The sequence below is a fragment of the Petaurus breviceps genome, unplaced genomic scaffold (genome assembly GCF_028583685.1).
Source record: "Petaurus breviceps papuanus isolate PSGF00001 unplaced genomic scaffold, PetGlider_PUasm1.0 90692, whole genome shotgun sequence".
In the NCBI taxonomy this organism is placed as follows: Eukaryota; Metazoa; Chordata; class Mammalia; order Diprotodontia; family Petauridae; genus Petaurus; species Petaurus breviceps.
Genome location: NW_027187313.1, coordinates 8,197,318 through 8,219,968, shown reverse-complemented (window position 1 = coordinate 8,219,968; position 22,651 = coordinate 8,197,318). Strand labels below are relative to the sequence as shown.

At 38.8% G+C, this 22,651-nt stretch overlaps 1 protein-coding gene and 1 pseudogene across 5 annotated transcripts in view; one reads left to right on the top strand and one right to left on the bottom strand.

The window, feature by feature from the left end:
• The window catches only part of TNFSF4 (TNF superfamily member 4), a 190,943-nt gene that overhangs the window by 47,999 nt on the left and 120,293 nt on the right, over positions 1-22,651 (bottom strand). The window lies entirely within an intron of this gene.
• Positions 19,375-20,123, top strand: LOC138144151 (density-regulated protein pseudogene; annotated as a pseudogene).

The window sequence follows — 22,651 nt, the reverse complement described above, 5'->3', positions numbered from 1 at the left end:
GGAAAAGTAGGAAAGTATCCAGTTGTAAAGAGTTTTAAAAACCAAACAAAGGAGTTTATATTTGATCCTGCACATAATAGGGAGTCCCTAGAGATTACTGAGGGGTAGCTAGGTGGTACAGTGGATAGGATGCTGGGCCTGGAGTGAGGAAGATTCATCTTCATGAGTTCAAATCAGATTTCAGATACTTACTGGCTATATGACCCTGGGTATGTCACTTAACTCTGTTTGCCTCCATTTCCTCATCAGTAAAATGGACCAGAGAAGGAAATGGCAAACCACCCTAATATCATTGTAAAAAAAAAATCTCAAATGGGATCACAAAGAGTTGGACACAACTGAACAACAACAAAAGAAATCACTGAGTACGTATGGAGGTTCGGGGAGGGGAAGGGGGACATGGTGTAATAGCATATAGTGCATGCATACAATTGATTTCTGTATGCTATCATAAGTTTCTTTTCATTCCCTTTCTACTTGGTTCCAGTACAGCTGCCATATTTGTAAGGAAAAGACTAGCTAATGCTGTCCTAATGTGTAGAATTTAGTTGAGACCTTTAATAATTCAATCCAGATGATTGACTGATTAAAGGTAAAAGAATTTCTGGCTTAGCTTTATAACCATTACCCTATTTACAAAATTCTTCTCATTATTTGTTGATGAATTTACAACTTGAATTGATGTAATTATGTCCCTACTCCTATTTTTGACATGATTCATCTCCTTCATTTCCAGTAGCCTGATATTAACTTAACAAGTTTGTGGTTGGAATATAAATTTTTCCCCTTCCCTTTTGGCAGTCATAAAATACAATTTTATCTTTTAAAAATATAAAACTGAAGACTATATAAGTCTTTGAAAACTCTATCTAGCACTCAGTGGTCATCTAGATACTATGTGATTGTGCCCCATACATAAACTGAAATTTGTTATTAAAATGTCTCCATGTGTTGATAAGTATACTTGGTGGCAGAAGCTATAAAGGAATTCTTGGATATTTCCATACCAGTGCTTATTAGGGTTGACAGTACACTAAAAAGACTTATGCCCATCAATTTATGCAAACTTTATTGACTATTCAACAGTACAAACATCAACCCATCTAGGACCAAACCACCAAACAGATTCCTAAAGGTCCTTGTAATATCTCATACCCATGCTCATGACACGGTTCCCTCTCTACCCAGCTGGAAGCCACGTGTCTCCCTCCAAGGTGACATGTCAAGTCTTTCACAATTAGCACTGCTCTTCAGTGAACATGGGATACTCAAATTTCAGAGTTCAAGGAATGCAGGAGTCTACCTGGTTATGACCCAACAGCAGGCTGATGTCTGGGATCTCTGGTGGGTCTTTATAGTTCTGGTTTAGGGCATTTACAAATTACATCTAAGTTTTATTGGTGATCAATTGTCTAAGTTTATGATTGAAGGAAACTATCAATTAAAGATTTAGACTCCTAACATCATTAACAAAGTGTTTTTCAGTTAATGTACGAGATGTGGGACACATTCACACACGTCATTAGTAGGGGTTGGGTTTTGTTGGGGTTTATTTTGTTTATTTGCTTGGTTTGGTTTGGTTTTTTACCAAGTCTAGGGAACACCATAACACATTATTACCAAACTATACACAAGTGATTATCTTTTTACAGAAAAATAACTTGTATAACAACTACTTAGTCACAAAATGGAGGCTTAAATGAAAAGGAGTTGATCATCCTAATTTAACATATTTATTCCTATGATATATGGTCAACTTACACTCTAAAAAAATCACTTTGACAGATGAATGGAGGGTATTTTTGGAGTGAAGAGAAATTTGAAGGAGGGAGACCAATTATAAAGTTATTGCAATCATTCGGGCAAAAACAGATGGAATGAGGGTTGTGTATGGAGAGGAGATGTGACAAATGTGGAATTAAAAAATGACAAGTTTGGCTAGTGATTGGATATATGGGGTGAATGGGAGTCATTAGTCATGGACGTCATCAAGGTTGCGAACCTTAGTGACTGGGAAGATGGTGGTACCCTCCATACCAATGAGGAATTTGGGAAATGGGGAAGATTAAATGGGGAGATAGTAAGTTCTGTAAGGGGAAGATTAAATTTAAGATGCCTATAGAACACAGTCTGAAATGTCAAAGAGCTGGCTTGGAACTCCGGGGAAAAACTAAACCTAGATATATAGATCCATGAATCACCTGCATAGAGGTAATAATGAACCCGTGGCAGCTAGCAAGATCACCAAATGAGTAAAAGTCCCTGTGGCTGGGGCCAAAGCAGCCTCCCAACCCAGCTAACCCCGTCTAATTATCTCATGGTCTGTATAGTATTATTTCTGCCAGGCTTTACTTTCTGGTTCTCTTTATATATATGCAGCTTATTTTCCAAAATTTAAGCTCCTTAAGGGAAGTAACCTGTTTTTTTCAGGTTCTATTATACCCCATGGTGTCAAGGACAATGTCGCACATAGAGTAGCTATTCAGCAGATACAACTAATTATGAGGATGCTGACCATCTATTTTCTCTCTTCCCAATTCCTACCCACACACTAAGAGACTTCAGCATTCATATTGACTCTCTTCCAAATACCCTAACCACAATTCCTCAACCTACTCACTTCCCATGATCTACTCCTCCAGCCCATCTCTGTCACACAAAAGATGGTCATGCCCTTGATCTTGCCATCACCCACATATGTACTACCTCCATGTATAAGAATTCTGAAATCTCATTATCTGACCATAAGCCATTATCTCTCTCTCTCTATCTCTCCTCTCCTCTTCTCTCTCTCTCCCCCTCCTACACACCTCAACTCTTTAGTTCTCTCCTAGGCCATGTCCCCTGCACTAGCCACTCTCTCCTCTTTCCCCAATCTTGACCCTTTGGAAAACCAGTTCAACTCTGCCTTGTCCTCTTCCTTTGAATCCCTAGCTCCCTTATCATATCACTGAATGCTCCCTGCCAAATCCCAGCCTTGAATCACTCTCGATGTCTGCCACCTTCACTCCTACATATGTGTTGCTGAATAAAGGTGGAGAAAATCACACAACCTTTTCTGATTGATCCCATTACAAATTTACATGGTATAATCTCACCTGGGCCCTCACTGCTGCTAGTTATACCTCCCTTATCAACTCACTATCCCATTCTTCACCATGCCTCTTCCAAACCTATTCATCTATCCTCAAACCTCCCATAGTTCCTCTTCCTCCCACTCTCTAAGCTAAGAAATTTGCTTCATATTTTACAGGAAAAAAAATTGAGGTCATTTGCAGTGAACCCTCTCCTCTCCCCCTTTTCATTATATGTCACTCATATACTTTCTGCCACTATCTTTTCCTTCACTCCAATCTTACATGAAGAGGTGGCCTTACTCCTTACCAGAGCTAACCCATCTACCCACATAAGTGGTCCCATTCCATCCTTTCTCCTCCAGCAGATTGCCCCCTCTGTCATTTCCTCTTTGTCACTTATTTTCAATCTCTCCCTATCTATTGGCTCCTTTCCTATTGCCTATAAATATACCCATGTCCCTCTCACTCTGAAAAAAACTCTCACTAGATCCTTCCAGACCAGATAACTATCATATCATTCCAGATCTTTTCTGCCCTTTGTAACTAAACTCCTTGAAAAAGCTGTCTACCATACTTGCATTCACTTTCTCTCCTCTCTCTTCGATTGAGAAGAGTAAAGGGTTAACCTTTCAATGCAGCTTCTGATCTCATCATTCCACTGAAATTGCTCTTTCCAAAGTTACTAATGATTTATTAATTACCAAATCTAGGGCTCTTTTCTCAATTCTCATTCTCCTTGACCTCTCTGCGACCTTTCATGCTATTGATCACCCTCTCCTTGATATTCTATTCTCTAAGTTTTTAGAGTACCACTGTCTCCTAGTTCTCCTCGTACCTATGATGCTTTCCCTACCTCCTTTGTTAGATCCTCATTCAGATCATGCCTTCCAAACAATGGTGAGCCACACGATTCTGTCCTGGATCTTCTTCATACGTCCCACTTGTTGATCTCATCAGCTCCCCAAATTCTAATTACCGTCTCTATTCTGATGATTCTCACATCTAGATCTCCTGACTCAATCTCTCTACTGATCTCCAATCTTGCATCTCCAACCACCTTTAAGATATCTTGAACTGCAGGTCCAGTTCGAATCTTAAACTCAATATATCCAAAACTGAACTCGTTATCTTTCCCCCTAAATCCTCCTCCCTCCTAACTTTCGTGTTACTGTCAAGGACACCTCCATCCTGCCAGTCCCCTAGACTCACAATCCAGGTATCATCCTCAATTCCCCACTGTCTCTCAACCCTATATCAATTGGTTGTCAAGGCCTATTGATCTCACATTAGCAACATCTCTCAGGGTCTCTCCATTGACGCTGCCATGACTCTGGTGCAGACCCTCATCACCTCATGCCTGAATTATAGCAAGGCCTACCTGTAGGTCTTCTTTCTTCAGGTCTCTCTCCATTCCAATCCATCTGCCACTCAGTCACTGAAGTGATTTTCCCCACTCATGTCTGATCATATCACCACCCCTGCTCAGTAACTCCCAATGGCTACCTGTCACATCCAGGATGAAATACAAAATCTGGTTTCTTGTTCAAAGCCCATCGTAATCTATCCTCTTCCTACTGCTCTCACTCCTCACACCTTCCTTCCATAGTGTATATACTCAATATACAGTATATACTCAGTCCAGTGACTCTGGCCTCCCCGCTGTTCCACGAACAAGACACCACATCACTCAACTCCAGGCATTTTCTATGACCACTCCCCATAACCAGAAAGCTCTTCCTCCTCATTTTCACCTACAGTATTCCTTAGCTTCCTTTAAGTACCAACTAAAACCCCATCTTCTACAGGAAACTTTTCCCAATACCTCTTCATTCTGGTGCCTTCTCTCTTTTAATTAGTTCCTATCTATCTTGTATATCACTTGTTTGTTCAAATTTCTTTGCTTTTTGTCTCTCCTTGTAAGCTTCTTGAGGGCAGGGACTGTTTTTTTTTTTTTTTTTTTGCTCTTTTTGTACCTGCAGGGCTTAGCACAATGCTTGGCATATAGCAGGTACTTAATAAAATTTTAATGATTAATTGACTGACTGACAAACCATTTATTATGCTACCCTGATAAGGCAGAGATAGGGGCAGTTTCCAAACTGTATTTTTATGGAAGAGACAAAAAACCCTGGCCTAGAGTCAGTTTCACTCAGTGGAATATTCCTATTTTAATCTAATCCACACAACTTTGCTGTCTATTTTCCCCCAGTGACCAATAATAATCAGTCAATCAAGGATAGCATTTATTAAGCACTATGCGCCAGGCACGAGCTCCATGTTGGGTATTAGGAATAATGCAAAGATAAAAATGAAGCTGTCCCTGCCCTCAGGCATTCTTCATTCTATTTAGAGAGAGAGAGATGTGTGTGTCTATATGAATTAGTGTGTAAATTCCTTGGGACAAGCAATAATTTTTACTTAAGTTCCTTTTGATAGCAACAATCATGAGTGTGTACTTCTGCTATCCTTAAGTTAACTAAAAATATATGATGTATACATACAGATGAAACCAAGTTGAACTGGTTTCCATATCTTCAGTTAGTTCTATGAGTTGAAGGCTGGATTTCATGTCATATACATATTTCATTGCTCTCTTTTATTGTGTTCTTTAAGGATGTTACTACAAACAAATACCCAAAAGTTGTAGCTCTTAAGGAGCATATTTCAATAACTATTAGAGATATTGCAATGGCTACTGATGTGGATAAATTAAGTTTAAGGATATTTCAAGTCCCAAATAGAACAAGACTAGGCACACCAAAATGCAAAGGAAATTAAGATTAAAGAAAAAACAATGTCAAGAACTGACAAACTGTTACTTTAAAACAGCCTTATTAATCCTCTTGCCAAGAAAACCCCAAAGTGGGTCACAAAAATCAGACATAACTGAAACGACTGAAGAACAATTAATCCTCAGAGAATAAGACATTCAGTGAGATCTGGTAAATTAAAACTTTAGCTATTTAAAGTTAGAACAGTAAAGAAACAAGTAAAAAAAAAACCAGTTTCTAGGAAGAAAAAAATGTTGTCATGGGCAAAACAGCACAAAGGCTGAAGTGCTAAAGATTTTTAAAAAGTAATTTTTAATGGTGGAATCTACTTTTTCACTGTAAAACATCTCTACTTGTTAAAATGCTGGGGGGATTTTTTTTAATTTTCAAATTAATTTTAATTTTTTAAATTTTTATTTAATTTTTTAATTTCTAATTTTAATTTTTAATTCTTTTAATTTAATTTTTAATTTCTAATCTAATTTAATTTTAATTTTAATTTTTAATTTCTAAAAATTAATTTAATTTTTTATTTTTTTAAATTTTTTAAATTAGAAGTCTTATTGCCATTGAAGAGGTAAGTGACGAATTCTGATAAGCATCTTGATATACAAGGAAAAATAATTATTCTGCAATTTCAGACATTCCCAAATAGAGATAGAATTCTACAACACAAAAGTGATCTATGACACGAAGCATAAGATAAGAAATTTTTCCAAGAGGTGGCTATAAACATGACTGGGGGGGTCTCACTTGATTTATACCCCATTGAAAACTTACAAGCTATAAAGCCAAATTTGGGGGAAATTGACTGTTCAACAAAGGTATGTACAATATCCAATATGATAAAAGTGTGGTTTTGTGGTGAAAAGCTAAAAATAGGTGTCAAAATCTTGTGAAATAAATCGGTCAGGTCATCTAAGGTAAGTGATTGTAGAAAAAGCATGGCATATTGCAAATTAACTTTTTTCAAAGATATAAAAAGCTCTGAGATGTACTGTATTGGTAAATTTAACTGTTTCTCTTTATCCAAGTCTGTTTGAGCACCATTGTAAGTATATACAAGATATGAACAGAATAACTGCAAAGGGTTTGGGGGTTTTTTTTGTTGTTGTTGGAAGAAAGTAGCAGCTATGGGAAATCTGGCAAGGTCTCATGTGGAAGGTTTCATTTGAACTGAACTTTGAAGGAAACCAGGCATTCTAAGAAACATTGCGGAAGAGGGAGGAATGCACGAAGAGAGTGCTACTTCCTACTTCCCCCTTTTCAGGGGACAAAATAACAGCTCTCATTACTATATTATGCTTACCATGTACCAGGCAGTGTGCTAAGTGCTTTACAATTATTATCTCATTGATCCTTGTGATGACAATCCTGGGAGGTAGGTGCTACTATTACCTCTATTTTACAGATAAGGAAACTGAGGCAAATCAAATTTAAATGATTTGTCTAGGATCACACAGCTAGGAAGTATCTGAAGCCAGATTTGAACCAAGGGTCTTCCTGACTCCAAGGCCGGTGCTCTATTCACTGTGCCACCTAGCTTCAGAGTTTCTGGCTCAGATGGGTAGATTCAGAGGAATTGACACCTAATCACACAATGGACCAGGAAGGCAAGGATTCCCAGAACCACACACAGAGGCCCCTAATTTCCATAGATGGTCCTATGGGCATTTTTTTCAAAGAGCTCGCTATGTTACTAAATTACCATTTGTCACATGAAAGTTGATACAAATAGCAAAGTCATGGAATAACTAGCTTCAGGGATTGCCTCCCTCCAGAAATTACTGACTTCCTACCATGAGGTAGAAAGATGCTTGATTGGGGTGGTTAGGTGGCATAGTAAATAGAGCATTGGCCCTGGAGTCAGGAGGACCTGAGTTCAAATCTGGCCTCAGACACTCAACACTCACTAGTCGTGTGACCTTAGGCAAGTCAGTTAACCCCAATTGCCCTGCCCTCCCCCCTCCAAAATAAAAAAAAAAAGCAAAAACAAGAAAGATGCTTGATTCCTCCTTTTGAGGTCCTTATTATTTAAAGGAAGCACACACAACAGTGTGGATGAAATTCTAGACTTTGGATCATGAAGTCCCAGGTTTAAATCTTGTCTTTAAAATTTGTCCTCTGTATGGTCAAAGTCAGGCCACCTGACCACAGGGCAAATTGTGAGCCTTGGGCAAATTCCCCAAAGTATGAATTAAGCCTCTCTCCCAGACCTCTAATAGTATAAATCCTTGACACATTGGCTTATGTGACTAAGGCTAGCTTCTTGTTTTTTTCTTCATACCTTGGTAGTCTACACCAAGTAATCACTTTCCCTGGATGGAAAACTTCATACATTCAAATTAGGGAGTCCCCCAACCAGGTGGTGAAGTGGAGGATGGTAGGGTGCCAGTCTGGTTTTCTTTAAAAAGGATTTTTATTTCCTCTAAGTGAGTCATAGTTCAATACTTCTGGTCTCATATCTCCTACCTTCTACCCTTTACCTATAGAGTATTAGAAAGAATACCCAGAATCAGATCTGCAATGAACTAGTTCTGTGATTTTGGGTAGGTCATACTGTGCCTCAGTTTCTTCATATGAACAAAGGGTACAATTCTCTTACTTTGCTCCTCACTAGGTTGTCATAAGAATAAAACAAAATCAGGAATATACATGTTTTCTAAACTATTTCTAAACCAAAATCCTGAATATACATGCTTTTCTAAACACAAATGTTAGCAAGCATGATTTTTCTAAGAAGTGCAGGATTTGAGATCAAAACACCTGAGTTTGAATCCTAGTTGTTAGTCAGGAAAATAATTAAGAAGAAAAGACTAGTTATGTGGCAACAGAAAGAGATAATAGGTAGACAATGTGGAGTGGTGTTGTTGTTAAGTTTTTTCAGTTGTGTGGGACTCTTCATGACCCTGTTTGGAAGTTTCTTGGCAAAGATACTGGAGTGGTTTGCCATTGCCTTCTCCAGCTCAACTAAGGCAGTTAAGGTTAAGTGACTTGCCCATGGTCACACAGCTAGGAAGTGTTGGAGGTCAGGTTTGAGCTCAAGAAGATGAGTCTCTACTCTATCAACTTTACCACCAATCAAACATTTATTAAACACCAACTATGGGCCAAGCACTGTGCTAAATACTGGGGATACAAAGACAGACAAAAAATAATCGTTGCCTTCAAGGAGCTCACAGTATAATAACAAAGACTATTAGCAGATAACTATGTGCAAACAAGCTATAGACCCAGTAAGTTGGAAATGATCAACAGAAAGTTCTAGAATTAGGAGGAATTGGTAAAGGCTTCTCATGGAAGGTACCATTTTAGCTGGGACTTACAGGAAGCCAGGAAAGCCAGGAGGTGTAAGTGAAAAGGGCAGCCAGGGAAAATGGTCCAAAGTAGGAGATGGAGTATCTAATGAGAAGAATAGCGAGATGGCTAGTGTCCCTGGATCATGGGGTACCAAGGGAAGCTGTGTAAGGTATAAAGAACATTGAAAAAAATGGGGGGTAGGAGGATAAGTGTTATAAGGACTTTGAATGACAGCAGATTTTATAGTCACAAATCATTTATAATGCCAGTTCCTTAATCTGTCAACTCAGGATCAGAGGATTTAGAAAAGATGGTCTGAGATCATCTAGTACATTCATAAATGCAGTTAGCTGCATTTATGAAAAGCAAAGAGTCATACACAAAGATGATAAAGCAATAGAGTTCTTACCATAGGAGACCTTAAAGGAGATCATCAACTACAGGTCTGAAGTATCCGAGTTGATCAGTAACAACTCCCAGGAATTTTCAGGTCTCCCAATATTCCCAATCTAATGCTTTTTGATGATGCTTTTACTATATTGCTTCTCTCCTACCTTGCAAGGTTGTTCTCAAAGAATTGTGTGATAAACCTTAAAATACTGCATTAGAATAATCAGTGTCATAGATGGTGCAATGGATAGAATGTTAGGCCTAGAGTCAGGAAGACCTAAGTTCAAATCTGACTTCAGACACTTCCTTGTTGCATGACCCTGGGCAAGTTATTTGACTTCTGTTTGTCTTAATGTTATCTGTAAAGTGAGGATAATTGGGGTGGCTAGGTGGTGCAGTGAGTAGAGCACCTGCCCTGGAGTCAGGAGGACCTGAGTTCAAATTCGACCTCAGACACTAAAAAAAAAAAAAAAAAAAAACCTAGCCATGTGACCTTGGACAAGTCACTTAACCCCAATTGCCCTTCAAAAAGCAAAACAAAAACAAATAAAATGAGGATAATTAACAGCACCTACCTCTCAGGGTGCACTCTCAGGGTTGTTGTGAGAATCAAATGAGATAACAATAATAATAAGTATTTAGCAGAGTGCCTGACATATAATTAAGTGCTATATAAATGTTAGCTATTATTATTATGGAAGGAGGGAAAGAGAGATTGCCCAGATTGTTCAAAGAATTGGGGGCAGAGCAGGAGGAAGTAGAGAACTACTCTCATTTACAACCCACCGCCCCCCACCTTTATAACTTGATACCAAACCACTTCTTCACTTAAATTTGATCTTGGGGACTCAGGGTCTCTTTCTTTGCAAAAATGGAAATACACTAGAAATATATCTCACCAATCTTCTTTAGCTGAGCAAATAATTTTAAATGGAGGGTATTTTTTCCTCTCCTCAACCAGTGGTCAGCTTGAAAATGATTCAAGATCTTATTTCTCAACTTTCTGAGTTGGTATCACAACAGATCAGAATGAGGCCTCAGTGACCTCATTCACCATAGAGGCTTTCCAGAAGGGCACAATCTTGAGCTCCATCCCTAAAACATCAATGAGACCAGAAACAGTGATTGTGAATGAAACCTCTGTGATTCCCGGGCTAAATAAAGGAAAACAGTAGCTTCACAGTAAATACATGAAAACTCCAGTGTCTGAAATGACCCCCAGAAAAGTCCCTATCAACAGGAAATCATCAACTGCCTTAACCAGGGAAAGTTAGCTGCATTTATGAAAAGCAAAGAGTCATACACAAAGATGATAAAGCAATAGAGTTCTTACCATAGGAGACCTTAAAGGTAAGTTGTCACATCCGACTTCCTAAACCTAACCTCAAAGGAAGATTAATCAGAAATGAGCAAGACTTCAAAGTTTCAGTCCCTTGAAATTTCCTTTCCTGAGTTCACCTAAAGGTAACTTTTCTTCCACCCACCTTCCCTTTCATAACAACTCTTCCTGACTTCCTTTGAAAACATGTCTTTTTCAGTGGTACTTCCCATTGTAATGGCTACATGCTTTGGCCAGCATAAAGACTGGGTCCAAAACAAAACTATGAAAGAAGAGAGAGGGAGAAAGGGAGGGAGGGAGGGAGGGAGAGAGGAAGGAAGGAAGAAAGGAAGGAAGGAAGGAAGGAAGGAAAGAAAGGAAGGAAGGAAGGAAGGAAGGAAGGAAGGAAGAAAGGAAGGAAGGAAGGAAGAGATCCCACAGTGAAAGAAGAGCAGGGTTACTGTGGCCAAATAAAGGAGGAGGATTTTGTCCAGTGGACCCTCTCTGTGGTATTTTCAACAATCTGGAAGCTCAATCTAGATAATCTGGGGATTTCATGGGGACTTCTGTAGAGAGGGGACTCCTGGAGCTGATTAAAATAAGAAATACTTCTCCTATAATACATTAGCCATCATGGAAATTCTCTCACTCTTGGTCAAATAGATCTGTGCATAACCGGGAAAGTGAGCATTCACCAATAGGATATTTCTTGGGTTCTTTGCCACTTATTATGTGTCTTTGGTCAAGTTCTCTCTGGTCTCCACTTTCCTCATCTATCAAATCAGGGGGTTACTCTCAATGAGCACTTAATTGTCTTCTGGCTTCAAAGATCATGATCCTATGATCCATGAATATTCTGCCATATTTTTGTCACGTGGACATTTTTTTCCTCAACGTTCCTGCAGCTATAACTTATTTTTGGAGCTGAGGGAAAAAGTTAATGGGACAGTTCTCTCAGGTTGTACCAGCACACTTGATCCATGCATGTTCTATATAAACCTGTTCTCAAAAGCAGTGACAGTTATAATGAAGATGATAAAAGCAATGATAACTTACATATTCATGTCACTTGAAAATTACAAAATGTACAGAATATGAATTAGATTTATTTTAATTGCACTCAGCTACTGAAGACCATGGGCATGAAAGTTAAATTGTTAGATTATATTTCAAAATATCAAAAACATCCTAGAAATTCATCCCCTATTAAATGAAGTCAATCTTCAAGATGTTATAATTCATCAGAAATATTTTAAACAAGATTTAGATTTTGACAATACTATTCATACTTTGCATATAACCACAACTACACTGTCATGTGTTTTACATGTCATGTCTTTTAGATTCAATCTGTCCCAAAGTTATTGTTCAATTCTGACCCTAATGACTGTGGTCTATTCACCCTCAAGACATTCTCTTTCCTTCCTAAATTTGTCCAGGAACTAGCACTCAGTCTTTTTCTCTAACCTAGCTCTTTTTCTCTGATCAGCGGACTTCAACTTCCAAGTTCTTCAAATTCAGTTCTCTACATGTACTACTTCACCTCTCAACTACACACAAAGATTATTATGCCCTTGACCTTGCCATCACCCATGTGATGTTTCTACTTTCATGTTCACATATTCTGAAATTCCTTTATTTTATAATATTCTCTATTTTTTTTACCTTTCCCTTTGCCTCAAAAGCCTTAACCCTGTTCTTTGTCCTCACCATGACCTCTATTCCATCCATTCCTTTCCCAGATCTTTACTTAAACACAGGCTGTACTCTTCACCTTTCCCCATCTCAATTCTGTATTATCCCTACCCCACCCCCATCCTATTATTGACCATACTTGGCCAAATTCCTACCATCTACTTCCTTTATTTCTATTTACATATTACTGAATGACAATGAAGGAAAACACAAATCTGTGCTGACAGTATCCATTACAAATGAGCCAATCTCATTTGGGCTCTTACTGCTGCAAGGCAAACATTTTATTCCTTCCTAACCAATTCACTCTATGCTACTCTTTACAGAGGCTTTCTGAACATTCTCATTTCTCCTCAAAACTCGATGGCACTCCCTACCCCCACTCTTTTGTCTCATGCTTCACCAAAAAAAAAAAAGAAGCTATTCACTTAGAGCTTCCTCTTTTTTCCCTCCTCATATCACTACACTTGGATGTTTTCTCACTGTCCCCACCTTCAGTTTGGTGAAGAGGTGATCCTTCTCTTTGCCAAGTATAACTTCTTTACATGCACCTTTGATCCCATCCCTTCTTGTATTTTCCAGCGGATCGACCCCCCTCCCCACTATCATTTCCACTCTCTTATCTTCAATTTCTCCCTATCTATTGTCTGCTTTCCCTGAGACCTACAAAGAAGACCATGCCTTCTCCATCCTTAAAAACCCTCACTTAATCCTACCATCCCACTGTCATCCTATATCTCTCTTCAATGCAGATAAATTTCTTGAGCAAGCCATTTATACTTTGCACCTCCAATTCCTCTCCTTTCACTATCTTCTAAACCCTATGAAATCTGGCTTTTAACTTCATCATTCAGCAGAACCTACTCCCTCCAAAGTTATCAATGATCTCTTCATTGTTAGATCTAATTACCCGACAATTCTCAATTTCTCAGTACTCCTCCTTCTCCAGACTCAGTTCAGTCCATGACTTCCTGGACTGCTGCTCTTCCTTGTCTCAACAAGAGTAGCTTCCTATTCCTTGACTGTCTTTTATCTCTTGTCTTCCTCCATTAGAATGTAAGCTCCTTGAGGGGAGGAACTGTCTTTCTTTTTGCTTGTGTTCATATTACCAGGGCTTAGAAGAGTGCCTGGCACATAATAAGTGCTTAATAAATGTCTCTTTATAACTGTCTGTCTGTCTATCTATCTATCTATCTATCTATCTATCTATCTATCTATCTATCTATCTATCTATCTATCTATCTTCCTAGCTATGTGAACTCTTGGTAGTATTTGACATTATTAGTCACCTTCTCCTCCTAGATAACTCTAGTGTCTCTGGTTTTTCATGATACTGCTTTCTCTTGGCTCTCCTCCTATCTGTCTGACATCTCCTTCTCAGAATCCCTTATGACTTCTACGTCATGCCCACTAATAGTAGGAGTCCCTAAAGGGGTCCCATCAAGTCTCAAGTCTTTCTGAACCCTCTTATCTTTTCACTTTATATTTTCTCACTTGGTGATCTCATCATTTCCTATGGGTATATCATCATCTCTAAGGACATGATTCTAAGTGTATCCAGCCCGAGTCTTCCTACTGAATTTTTGTTGTTCAGTCGTTTTCAGTCACATCCAATTCTTCATGATCCCATTCGGGGTTTTCTCGGCAAAGATACTGGAGTGGTTTGCCATTTTCTTCTCCAACTCATTTTACAGATGAGAAAACTGAGGCAAGTAGGTAAAGTTACTTTCCCAGGGTCACACAACTAGGAAGTGTCTGAGACCACATTTGAAATAAGGAAGATGAGTCTTCCTAACTCTAGGCCCAGCACTCTATCCACTGCACCACCTAGCTGCCCCCTCTACTGTGCACTACAGTCACAAAAATATTTAGAGAGCATAAGAACAATGTCAACAATTATTAAAGGCTATGAGTGAGTTTAATACAAGCTTTATCGCTCAAATCTCAGCATGTAATTCAATGCAATAAGTACATATTACGCACTTATTGTGTATGAGACACTGTGCAAAGTGCTACAGATACACAAACAAAATGAAAAATTGTTCCTGCCCTCAAGGAGCTTACAGTCTATTGAGAGCACAACAATTGGGAAACACCATTTGAACCTGGAATGAGGCAGTATTTGAAAGCCCAAAAGAGTGGTAATGAATTGATTTAGGGACTTCTCCTTCCTGACAGATGATCCAGACTGAACTTTTAAAGTTTAAAGAAATGTTTGGATGAAGTCCTGCATGGCAGAACCACAAGATGTAGAAACACTAGGGAAAGGCAGGGAATTTGGAAGCACATCCTCAACCTCGGAGACTTCTACCACATTCTTCCACAATTGCCTTGGTGATAACTATAAGAAACAAAGCATTGATCTGGTAAAATCATGTTATACCATAATTGTGGTTCTCTTCCTCCCAAAGTCTTCACCATTGAACAAAGATGACAGTAGTATGAAAGAGTCACTTTTCTCCAAGGGTACAAAATTAATAATTTATTGTTGAGCTGCCGATCATTTTCTACTCAAGTCGTTCTATGTTGGGAGAGTCAATGTGTAGGCACTGCTTAGATGATCAGAGTTCTAGGTAAAACCAAAACCAAAACTGTGTCTTCTGAGGTCATTTAATCACACCCAGAGATGGCCATACACTTGATTTTGCCATCACCCACAAAAAGTGTTCACGAAATCTGAAATTATTTACGAAATCTGATCACACTCTCCTTCTGCCTTGTATTCACTGACTGAAAATTGCCTCTTTCCTGCTAATACAGTCGCCCTACCCATTCTTTCCATAATTGGTCACATTTTCACTCATACCCCCTGACTCACTGGTCATGGTGTGGGGGCTTTTTCTTTGCTCTCCACTACTTCCAGGATCTCCTTTCATCACCATTTCTCAGTAACCTCTCTTTCTTTGAGGATCATTCAGTCCATGTTTTTCACCCAATCAAGATTCCAGTAGCTACAGTCTTCCTACCTCCAGGACACTCTTCTTCCTTCCTCAGCAAATTCAGTGCCTGGATCACAGTCTGTCCTCCCCAAATCCTGCTTCATACTAGGAAACATTAACATATGTAATGACACCCTCTCAAACCCCCTAACCTCCCAGTTCCTCCACTTACTCATTTCCTTCCTCCCTATCTTAACTACACACAGAGATGATCTTACCATCACCCGCAATGGTCTACTCCCATGTTTATGAGCTCTGAAATTCCTTTATCTGTTTGTAATCTGTTGTCATCCCACTTCTACCTCTGCCTTGAAACCTTATTCTGACCTCATTCATCCCTCCAGGCCTCAGTTCTTACCCAAGTCATCACCTCCATACTGGCTATACTCTCTTTCCTTCCCTAACTTAACCTTTTGAGAATTCATCAATTCTACACTGTCCCCTTGGCTCCCTTATCCTATTAAAGATCTTACCTTGCCAAGATTTAGCCTTGATTACTCACACCATCTGCTGCCATCATTCCTACTGATATGAAGCTGAAAAAAAATCATTAAATTGCTAGCAGGGTCCACTATAAATCTATGTTACACAATCTCAATCGGGCCTTCACTAAACCAATCCAATCCTTTCACATAGCCTCACTATCCCACTCATCACAATGGCTTTTCCAACCTTTTCATTCCTCCTCAAGCCTCCCCACGGCATCTCCTCCCTCTCATTCACCCTTTTAGCTGAGTCATCATACCTCACATTTTACTGGGGGAAAAATGAGAACATTCACTGAGAGCTCCCTCCTAATTCCACCTCATCTCATATCACTCAGATGCCTTCCATCATTATCTCCTCTCCTCGCATGTGAAGAGGCAAACCCTTCTACATGCACAAGTGAGACTGTAACAGCCAGTCTTCTCCATCAAATTTCCTCCTCTAACATCCTTATTCTCTCACTAACCTCCAGTCGCTTGCTATCTACAGACTGCTTCCCTACTACACATAGTAGGTGTTCTATAAATGTTCTTCAGGTATGAGTTGAACCAGAAAAGTAGATAGAACAGTGGATAGACCACCAAGTCTACAGTCAAGAGGCCCTGAGTTCAAATCTAGCCTCAAACACTTACTAGATGTGCAACCCTGGGCAAGTCATTTGACCTTGTTTGCCTCAGTTTCCTTATCTGTAGAATGAGCTGGAGAAGGAAATGGCAAACCACTCCAGTATCTTTGCCAAGAAAACTCCAAATGGGGTCACCAATATTCAGACATGGCTGAACAACAACAAAAGTAATATACAACTAGTTAGGGCCCTGCACTTAGAATCAGAACATCTGGGATCTGAGTTCTGCCACTTTCCATGATCCTGGTCGCGTAATCCTAGTCCTTGTGAGGCTGATTTATCTTTTGCTTCAGGTGCTAATAATGTATATGTCTGGATTATAAGCAAGAACAGGCCTTGAAGGCTATAAAGGCTCAATAAAAGGACAAATGGTCAACTAATGCATCCCTTCAAAGTAAGGGATATGGTCACAGAGAGAGATAAGGAAAGAGAGAATGGTTTGACCTCAATACCTGCATAATCAGCCAATCAGAGGCTGGCAAAATGGAGCATATTCCAACCCTACAATAGTCAGTTGGAAGACTGGTCTCCTCCACAACCTCACCTACTCTTATCCCCCAACACATCCCCGCTCCGTTCCCTTCCTCCAATGAACGATCTCCCAATCTCCCCTATTCCAAACTGGGATTTGGCCCCTCAGGGAAATTTTAACCTAACTGCTAATTGTAACAGATATGCTAATCAAAGGGATGCCACCCACCCACCAGGGTCCTATAATAAAACAGGATGGGTCTTTCTCTCTGAAGCTGACTTGATGAATACATGGAAAGATCTATATGAAATTATGCAGGAATGAAGTAAGCTGAGTCAAGAAAACAATATATTATACACAGCAATTACGATTTAAATGGAAAGAACAACAATGCATAAAAAAAAGCCTTGCCACTTTTCTTTTTGCTTTGGGTGGGGCCGATTGAGGTGGTACAAGACGCACCTGCTATCTTCTACATAAATCTCATTGCATTATCATTCTCCCCAATCCCACCCTTTCAAACTTTCCAGTTACTGTTAAAGACCTCATCATCCTTCCAGTCAGCCAGACTCACAATCTCAGGGTCATCTTTCTATTCTAGACTATCTATCCCTCATCCCACACAACCAATCAGTCGCCAAGACTTCCTTCTATCTATCTCCTCTCTACTCACCCTTAGCTCATACCCTTATACCTCTTTTTTAAGACTTTTTAAAAATAAGTTTTATTGATATTTTCTGTTTTTCACATCACCATACTCTTCATGCATCTTTCCCTCAACCCCTCCCAGAATGCTATACTATATGACAAATAATAATTTTTGGAGAGGGAAAAAAAGTCAGCACAACTGATTGATAGATTAAAAAATTCCAAAAATGTATGCGCTATGTAACTTCTGCAAACCTCCCACCTCCACAAACAAGTAGGTTGGGGGTATCTTCTCATCTTTTCCCTTAAGTCTCACTTAATCTTTATAGTTTTGTTACATTCACCTTTGACCTTTTTTGGTGCATTATTGTTCTTCCATTTAAACTGTTGTAGTTGCTGTGAATATATATTGTTTTCTTGACTCTGCCTTATTTGACTCTAAGTTCATATAGATTTTTCCATGCTTCTCTGTATTCCTCAAACACATAATTTTCTACAGTACAGTAATATTCCATTACATTCATATACCACAATTTGTTTAAACGTTCCCCAATTTATGGACATCTACTTTGTTATCAATTTTTATCTATCACAAAAACTGTTTTGGAGTATATTTGGTCCTTTTTCTTATTAATAGAGTCCACAGGGTATAAGCTTAGCAGTGGAGTCTCTGGTTCAAAGGCCATTTTAGTCACTTTATTTGCATAATTGCAAATTGCTTTCCAAAATGGTTGTACTATTCCACAGCTCCACCAACAATGTATTCATATACCTAACTTTCTACAACCCTTCTAACATTTAAGGTTGTCATTTTTTTGTCATCTTTGCCAATTTGCAGAGCCACCAGGATGTCTTGATTTTTATTTCTTTTATTAGTAGTAATTTAGACATTTTTTTCATTTCCTTTGACAATCTATTGGGGAATAGATATTAGTCTTATAGCTACTAATTGTTTATATGTCTTGGATACCCAGTCTTTATCAGAGAAATCTGGAACAAAAAAAATATTTTCCCATTAACCATTTCCTTTTGTATTCTAGACGCATTAATGTTGTCTGGACAAAAATTTTCAGTTTCAATTTCCATCTTCTACTATAAACACAGTATTATGTTCCTTCAGTTACTTTACTTTAATCTTTTTTTAAGGTGGCTCTATTCCCACTGTCTCTCCTCCCCTCATCACCTCTACTCTTGTCATTTAATATTCCCTTTTCCTCTCCTCCCTTCAGTTAATCTTCTTCCTTAATTTTTAAATTATTTTGTGCTCCTTTCCAGGAGCACACTACTCTAGACCCTCATTCTCTGATTTATGACCCCTAGAATTGTCTGTTCTCTCTCTTTTCTTTGTACTCCTCATGCAATCAAAGTTTCCAAGCAATCCATTCTAGGGTCTCCCTTCTAGGCAATTTTTGTCACTGCTTTGTAGGGCTTGATAATCATTTAATATCAATTTGATAACCTCAATAAGGACTAGAGCCTGAACTAACCAACCACAAGAAGAGCTTGGATCTAGCAACATCTTTGTTCTCGGAGTAAACTCAGAGAACACCACTTCCTAAGTCAACAAGGCCAGATGGGGCTCTTCCCTGTTTCCACCTTCGGCCACCACCAGCCTCAAGTTTCTACAGACTTTCCTGAATCCACGGCCCTTGAAAGGCAACCCCAAGCTAGACACAGATTACCCACTTCGAGTCCTTTCCTGTGGAGTCTGCTCATTACCAACAGAGTACTGTGAATTTATGTCTGATGTTGCTAAATGTAGACAGTGGTTAGAGAAGGATTTTCCAAATGAGTTTGCAAAACTCATTGTAGAAAATTCACCTAAACAAGAACCTGGAACCGGGGAAGGCCCAGGAACAGCAGGAAAAGAGGAGAAGAAGAAAAAGCAAAAAAGAGGTGGAAGGGGTCAGATAAAAGAAAAAAAGAAGACAGTTCTGCAAAAGGTTATGATAGCCAAAATTTCTAGAGCAAAGAAGAAATACATGACAAGAGTGTGTGGCCTTGCAACTTTCGAGATTGACCTTAAAGAAGCACAAAGGTTTTTTGCTCAGAAATTCTCCTGTGGTGCCTCAGTTACAGGGGAGGATGAAATCATAATTCAGGGAGACTTTACAGATGACATTATTGATGTAATTCAGAAGAAGAGGCCAGAGGTGGATGATGACAGCATTGAGAATCTTGGAGAAGTAAATAAGTGATTTTAAAAATTTGTATTTAATGACCTGAAGTTAAACTGTAGTCTATCCTTGGCATTTCACTATTCTATAGAAGGCTGCTTGTGTTTTTTCTTTTGTTTTATTTTTTAAATTGCCAAAGTCCAATAAACTGGGGAAATCCATCCTGCTTATGCATGAAATAGAGACTTAGTTAAATAAAAAATTTTGATCATATTAAAAAAAAAAGGCCAGATGGGGCTGACTTTATGGCCAGTAAGGAGAGACCCTTAACCCAAGACACTACCTTGACTAATGGGACTTTTTCTTATTTTAATATTTTTTGGACATATACTATGTTATGGCATAGTCTATGTCAATGGCAAAGAAAACGCAGATATCCTGGGTCATAATTTCAGTTGACACTTTGTCAACTCTCTTATTTTACTGCATTTACCACCTATTCAATTAAGAAAATTCCTTTCTCATACCATGATTAAACTTACATGGAGATCATAAATTTGAGTGATACAGCCACCCTGAATTGGGATGGTTCTAAAATGTATTTAAACCTTCTCATTCTTTTGTTCAGGAAGTCATATTTTAGCTGGTTCCATACATGTATGTATTCTGCTAGCTTAAAGGGAATAAATGACATGAATATATATCACCTGGCCCATTTGCCTCTTTTAACCAAACTTTCAGGTCAACAGGCTCATCTCAGTGGATTCCCCTTTTCCAGAACAATGCCAATGAGTAATAATGCCAATGATAATATAGTGATAATGGTCAACATTTAAATAACACTTACTATGTGCCAGTCATTGTTGTGAGTGACTTATCTATTTATATTGTTACCTTATTATTATTATATATTATTATATTATACTATTATATATTATTATGTTATTACCTGACTTATTACCTCATTTGCCCCTCACAGGAATCCTGGGAGGTAGGTGCTACTATGGTACCTATGTTAACAGATGAGAAAACAGAGACAAAGATTTAGTGACTTGTCCAGGAAGTAAATGTCTAAGACTGGATTTGGACTTCCTGTCTCTGGGTCCAACATTCTATCCACTGCATCTCCTAGCACTACCCCATGGTAGAGTCCCCCCACCCCCCAATCCTGATTACACAATCCATCACTGATCTATACCCTCTTTTATTGACCATTTATTCTGTATTTGCCAGAAAAATCTCTTCCCTGTATCCATGCTGCCCCACTCCTCTGGGGGGGCTAGTTGCTCCCACTCCTTGGACAAGTAGACTTTTCAAGCACCAAATCCCCCAGGCCTCATCCATTGTAAAGTGCTCATCTCCCCTTCCCAGCCTGTCTCCTTTTACTCATAGGAACATTTCTCAATGGAACCCCTTACCACCTTCAAAGTAAGGCCTCCTTCCTTTCTTCCCTTTGTCAATCTTTCTCCATTCCTCACCCACTGCCCTGTAGGCTCTTCTCTTTCTGAGACCTCATAGATCACCTTCCCTTCATCCCTCCTATCTCCACCCCTCCCCTTTCATGTATGTTCCATGTTGTAGAAGCATTCACTCATGGGCAGGAGTCACCGGGTTCTGTCCATAATGCCCCCTCTATCCTCATCTTCGCTATTTACCTTTACCAGTTTTCTGCAGTCAACCCTGTCCCTGTGCACATTCAGAAAGAAGACTCTTCCTGGTCTAGCAGCTGTTACTGTTTTGCTGCATTTATTCACTCTTCCTGCATTTCTGCTCTTTGGGGTATCTGAGAGGCAAATAATCTTTCCAGTTCTGGTTTTCTTTCTAAAAATGTTTCAAACTCCTCTCTATTATTGAATTCCATATGATAGGGCTCATATTTGCAGGGTAGGTCATCCCCACCTACATCCTGAGCTCCATTACTCTTTGGAACACTTTATTCCATTTCCTCCACCGTTTTCTAGTGGGTAAAGAATAATTTGTGTTATTTGAATGTCTTTTCCTTTGTATTTGAAGGTCTTTCTCCCTGAAGGCTTGCAGAATGTGTTATTTCTGAATTGAATTGTTAAACTGAAGCACAATGTGTCTTAGAGTTTGTAACTTTGGATTTTTATTTGGGGAGTATTTTTTGGTAGATAGATTTTTTTCAATCCATAAATTCTTTTTATTGAAATTTCCTTTTCTATATCTGTAAGTTCTGAGGAGTTCTCTTCTATTATTTCTTTCATTATGGTGTTAAGGGTTTGCTTGTTTGTTTGTTCTGATTTTGACTTGTTCCTCTGGGAGGAACCATAAATCCTTAGGTTGTCTCTATGCATCCTATCTTCTAGATCAGCATTTTTCGCTAGCATAGAGAACCTATTTTCTTTTAATATTCTTATCTGTTGCTTCTCTTCTTCTAGGTTATCTTTCACTTCTGTGTATTTGCATTCCCAATCTGTTATTCTCCCTCTTCTTTCTTTAGTGAGGCTTGCCATTTCAGATTCAAGTTTTCCTATTCTGCTCACTATTTTTGCTACACTAGATATCAAGTTTACGTTCATAGTTCTCATTTCTCTTTTAAACCATTCAGGAACAGCATGTTGTGGTTCCATGTTCTCCTCAGATTCCCCAGGGTTTTCTGTCTCTTCCACTAGAAAACAGTGAATATTTTTTGGCAGTATTTATTCATAGATGCATGAGCTTGTTTACTAGGTTTGGAAGCTTTATTTCCTTCTGTTCAAGGATTTTGAATTTTCTTCTTTCTTAAATCTTTGGCACTTTTAATCTTCCCCTGTTATTTTCCTTATCACTCACTTCCTAACTCCTTCCCCTAT